General features: G+C 37.0%; 1 protein-coding gene and 1 pseudogene across 44 annotated transcripts in view; both read right to left on the bottom strand.

The window, feature by feature from the left end:
- The window catches only part of Nrxn1 (neurexin 1), a 1146022-nt gene that overhangs the window by 765958 nt on the left and 374064 nt on the right, over positions 1–6000 (bottom strand). The gene's annotated exons all lie outside the window — the stretch shown is intronic.
- The window catches only part of Ap2m1-ps2 (adaptor related protein complex 2 subunit mu 1, pseudogene 2), a 34957-nt pseudogene that overhangs the window by 1863 nt on the left and 27094 nt on the right, over positions 1–6000 (bottom strand).

Here is a 6000-nt window from a genome sequence, read left to right as displayed (position 1 = left end):
CTGCTGTATTTTCCTACAAGTCAAGGGCTGAGGTCAGAAAATGCAAATGTGGATAGTTAAATTGATTTGTAAATAAAGGCCTGGGCTTTGGTCTGTGAGAACTGAGTTGTCTGGTAATCTTCAGAAAGCTGTTTTGAGCAGAACACAGCTGTACCTCGTAATTGACTTTGAGTAGTTCTTTTCATGCTCCTGAATACCTCTTCCTCAGAACTCTGCTTCAAGCTGAGGCTGGTCTTTTTGCAGTGCTTATGTTTATTGAGTGTATAATAGAGGAAAAGAAATCCGTTGGTCATAGAAGAATTTATATATCAACGTAAACTGAATAATCAAGTCAGCTAGTGGAAGAGTATTGAAATGCTGGACCCCAGCCAGACAACCCACATCTATCTAGGTTTCCTTCTTTCTTACTACAGCACATTCATGCACTTGCTTCTGGAAAATTGATGACTTTTTCATTGTGCCATTAATCTTCAAAATCCATTTGCATGATGGAAGCAATATTGGGATCCTTTTATCCTAACTAAAACCACAATCTATTAATTACACAGCACTTCTGAGATATTTAACTTTTTATATGCCTACTTATCACTTATGATGCCATAGAGAAGACTATTAAAGAAATAATCATGAAAATATGTAGAAACCTTTACCCATTTGAGTTAGCAAGTACTTTCTTAATGACAACGACCCATTGCTTTATACATGGTATTGGTGGGGGAAATCACGAAAATAATTGAATAATTAGAAAATCATTACTTGGTAGAAAAAACCAATAATAAATGCCTGGAAATTTTTCTCAGGATGGACATAAATTTTAACAACAAATTTTCCTAGACAATGAAGGTTTTAGTAGGTAAATGATATGAGAGTACTGTTAAATAGTTAATTCACTTTTCTGTTTCTGTATTTGATTCTGTTTAGTCAAGTGTATAAATTTTGTATGAAATCATTAAAATATTATGGTAAGTGGAAATCCTATGATGATGTTTTCATTTTTACCCTCCATGTAAGAGTGGAGATAAGCTCGAGTGTTATTGGCATGAAAAGACATGGTGGATTTGTAGGTTGCTCACTGAGAAGTGAGGGCTCATTAGAAATACCTCCACGTCAGGTTTTATCTATTGTTCCTCGCTGTTTAACATTCAACCCTCACATTTTCATGCTTTAATAAAGTTAAACAACCATGAGGAGGTAGTGGCTAATTTTTTTCTATTGCTAAATTTGAATGAACTTGGACATGGTTTGTTTAAGAGGGTTTAATTAAGGGAATCTATATTGGTCAAAAATCTTCTGCATCATTTTTTGAATGTTTTCTGAGGAATGAGAACATAAGGATGTACATATTAACTTGGCTTAGCTTTGATCCGCCTTGCTAGCTTTCAGCACTTCTGGAAAAAAACTGCATTTCACACCTAAGCTGTCTCTGTGGGATGATAAGTGATGACCGTCCTGCAGACTTTCACAGCTGTACAAAAGACATCCAGGTGCATCTGTCTTTTGAATCAGAACCCACTTAGTCCCTCTCACATTTACAAAATTACTTTTGGGAGAGTCAGACCTGGATGACTTCCAAGCTAGTCAAAAATAATTCTGGAAGAAAAGTGCAGTGCTGGTTGTTGGCGGTAGAAACATGAGCAATGTTAACTGCGGGAGATTCTTTTGAGACGTTCCAGATACCCATTTCCACTTCCAAATTTCTTGCAGAAGTTATCTTGTACATTCAGCTTTTTTTCTGATAAACATATTGAAAATTCCGTCAAACAGCTTTTTATCATTTCAAAACCTGAGCTCAAATTTAATCCTGCTGCCTTGATGGAGCCCAGGAAGCTGCAAGGGCATTTTCATTACAACTAGACCTGACTGTAAAACTCTTCACCATTCCTCAGCACTCTGACAGCATCATTCATTTAGAAGAATGGGGTCGATCCAGAAGCCAGTGGCAATGAACTCTGGGTACTCATACAGAAGAGAATACCCTATCTCCTTGAAAAACAGATACTTCATTTCTTGCCTGCAGATAAAGTATCTCATCATTTGGATTTTAGATCCTGAAATGACTTTCATGCAGTTCTTACAATGACTGAGTTAAATCTCAGTAGTCACCTACAGTTGCACTATCTCTAGCCACCATGTTTTTTTTAAAAAAAGGCTGTCATTAATGCACAATGCAGATTGAGAACTGATTTTTTTTTATTTTTGTAAGGATAAAATTTTTCACATTAAAACATTGGGTTGGAATTATACCAGTTCTATAATTTCCTCTTCTTTTCCACTTAGATGTCTATGATAATTTTTCTTGCCTCTGGTTATCAGGAAAAGAAATTGAAGTTTCACAGATACATGTTTGCTATTAGGATAGAAGATATATACACTTCATCAAAATGTTTCCCAGTCTTAGGAAAGTGTACCAATGTACAAATGTACCCCCATGTTGGCAGAACATCTATTACAAAGAGGAAGGACATATTTTCCATATATCTTAGTCTCTAGACAGTTCCACAATGTGAAACTAGATGTAGGAGGTCACAGAGTAGCGAGAAAATATATAGTGAACCTTGCCAAAACCACAGAGGGAACCTCCAGCACAGTGCAAGTTTGCCAACTTCCTTAGAGCTGTAAACAGACCTTGCCTGTGGGCACTGGTCTTCATAAAGGTTCAAAGGTTCTTTCAGAAAACAAATAGAGATGTTTTTCTTCTGTTCCTGTTTTATCATGTACTAGGATTTACAGTGACTTCTGGAGAAATTTAGGAGTACGTGGTACCTGATATGATAATAGGTTCTACAGCAGGTGACTATATGTTCATTTATGGAGGAACAGTAGGAACAAGATTGTTATTGGTATGTAATACCATGTATTTATACACACAGACACACTCCATGCCTGTATGTGTGTATTTACTCAACAAATACTTATTAAGCACCTGTCATATGCTTGCTTGCATTTAAGGTGCCAGTTTGAAGATTATTTTCTAGCGAGAAAAGAACATGTAAAATATATAGCTACCAAAATTATTTTAAAATTCTGGTAATTACAATGAAGTAGGGGTAATTAATGTGATGACTGGAGGATCTTATCTATTGTAAGACATCAGGAAAGTCTTTCTAAAAGAAGAGACCTGGGAGTCAGGTCAAGGGTGGGTATGTAATTTACTACAGCAAGTAGAACACATTTGTGAATAGATGCCACTAATACAGAATAACAGAAACTAATAGTGAATGGACGTCTCTAGCAGTGACCTAAAGGAGAAATTTAATAAGACCGAGAGAAATCTGAAAGTAGTCAACATCTTCCTTTGTCTGGGATTTTATAATGAATTTATCCTGGCAGTCTTTGAGGCACAATGAACAAAGGAATGTTGTTCTGCCTTAAGAAATAAACTGTGCATTGCTTCAAGTTCAAAATGTTAGTATGTAGTTTGTATTAAATTATTTAAACATTGCTAAAGTACTAAAGTTGAAACTATTTGACATATAGGATATTCCTATATGACCACACAACTATCAAAACCTTGCCTAGAGTGGAGGCTCTTTGGTGAATCAGTTCTCCAGTATTCTCTTTAAAGGGAACATAGCTTTAGTTGAAGATTTATATATTCCAGAGGAAGCCAGAAGACTAAGCAAGACTAGGATGCTCCTAGATATTGAATGGATGGAGGATCTGGTAAGCTGAAAAGGTGATTGCTTTCAATTTGAAAGAACAGGTGTCTTAGAGTTTCTGTTGCTGTGATGAAACACCATGACCAAAACCAAGTTGGGCCACAAAGGCCTTATTTGGCTTACACTTTCCTATCACTTCTCACTATCAAAAGAAGTCAGGACTAGGAGCAAGAGATAATGCAGAGATTATGAAGGGGTGAAGTGAGACAGGAGCGGAAGAGACTTCAGCTGTGAATGCTGCCAGTAAGAGAGGCTTCAAGTGAGACCATGAGTTTAATGTGGGGAACAAAGGCTTCTTAAACATTTGTGGGAGGGAAGGGTTTTTAGTGTGAGTGTACCTCATTGGCAAGGGGCCAAAGCACTGGCGATGTCTCATTTGCATAAGAAGAAATTTCAGGAACTGCCAGACATGTCCTTATAAGAGGAGAGGAAGTTGAACCTGTGACCTGGCTACCAGGCTATGTGAACTCCTCTAGGTAGCAAAGGTGGGAACACATCAAAACTGGACTCTTGGTCCAGGCCAGCTCCCCTCAGTCCCATGGCTACCTGGCCCAACACTCAACATGTTTTCTTTTCCTTTTTTTTTCTCCATCTTTATTAAATTGGACATTTCTTATTTACATTTCAATTGTTATTACCTTTCCCGGGTTCCAGGCCAACATCCCCTAACCCCTCCCCTTCCCCTTCTCTATGGGTGTTCCCCTCCCCATCCTCCGCCCATTACCGCCCACCCCCCAACAATCCCGTTCACTGGGCGTTCAGTCTTGGCAGGACCAAGGGCTTCCCCTTCCACTGGTGCCCTTACTAGGCTATTCATTGCTATGTATGCAGTTGTTTTCTTAAAGAATCGAGAACTACCAACCCAGGGATGGAATCACTCACAATGAGCGGGGCCTTTCCCCAACAATCACTAAGAAAATGCCCTACATGCTTGCCTGCAGCCCAATTCTTAATTGAGGTTTCCTCCTCTCATATGACTTTAGTATATGTCAAATTGACATGAATCTATAAAGCACAATGAAAGGAGATTCTGACTTGTGTTATTGAAAGTAGTTCACCTGCCATTTACATGTGAGGACAAACCTCTTCAACAGACAATAGACCCTTATTCTCATAAGTTTCTCTGCTAGTCACCAACGGGCCTTAGTTTAGCTAAATGCAAAAGAGAAGAAGCACAGATACTCTCAGTTTGCTTGTGTAATATATTCTCTCTGGACCACTACAGAGAATTTCTATTGCTCCCCTTATAAATTTATACACTCATGCTTATTCCATGAGACACCTCCCTCAAAAAGCACATGCATACACATGCACAACCTACACAGAGAGAACTGTATGAATATTATTCTTGCTTTGATTGCTTCTTGATTTTGATGCTTGTTAGTTTCAGTAAATTTCAGCAACCCAGTAGATATAATTAAAGTCTAAACTTTATGGTTTCCTTTTGGATAAGATTAAGGGATTTCAATGAATATCAAACTGACATAAAAAGTACATTTTTATCCAAAATATACTCTTCTAATTTTTGAACGAGTTATGAATAAACATTAAAAAGTATGAAAATAAAATTGACTGTAACATTTACTATATATATAGTCAATACTTTGCAGTTGAATGACCATGTAGGGCCAAGATGATAAACATCTAGCATGAATTTTTCTGTTTGCTTCTCTGCTAGGATGAAAACAGAAAAATCTTTATTTGGTTTTTGACTTCTAAATACATTTTTGAAGTATTGAAATCCAAATTTTTATAACATTAACTTTCTTAATATTTGCAACAATAGTTAATTAACATGGTAAATTACAAGGAAGTACAGTAAGTCATTGGCAACTCATGCACATGAAGAGTCTTTAACTGAAGAGATCATCCAGGAGAATGTTGAGATGATGAAATAAATGACAGGGAAAAAAACAAAACTAAAACAGAAACCTTCACATATAGAAGGCACTGGCTCGACCATCCAATCAAGCAAGTACCAGCTTCTACAAAGGAATGTATAAACAGTTTTAGGATTTCTTTTTAAAAGCACATTACCACCCAAGACTCCTCTAGAGAGGCTCTTTAGGTCTTAGGAATCTCAACTTATAGTCATTGAAACTACTGAAACTCTCTTATCGAAACTACTGAGTCTCACTTATTGCTGATCTGAATGTGTCTCTCAAACACATGTGTGAGAAACAAATATAGCAGTATTGTGGGTGGGAAGTGGAGAGGTTATTAAAGTAATGAAACTTTACAAATGAATGAACTAATGGTACTACAGAAAATGTAGAAAGTGGAAATGGGAGAAAGTTCATATAGTGAAATCTTTACATTTCAGAAAATTTACTATTTTTTT

This window comes from Rattus norvegicus, chromosome 6, assembly GCF_036323735.1.
Source record: "Rattus norvegicus strain BN/NHsdMcwi chromosome 6, GRCr8, whole genome shotgun sequence".
In the NCBI taxonomy this organism is placed as follows: domain Eukaryota; kingdom Metazoa; phylum Chordata; class Mammalia; order Rodentia; family Muridae; genus Rattus; species Rattus norvegicus.
Note: the sequence above shows the minus strand (reverse complement) of the source record. Positions and strands in the feature narration are given on the sequence as shown.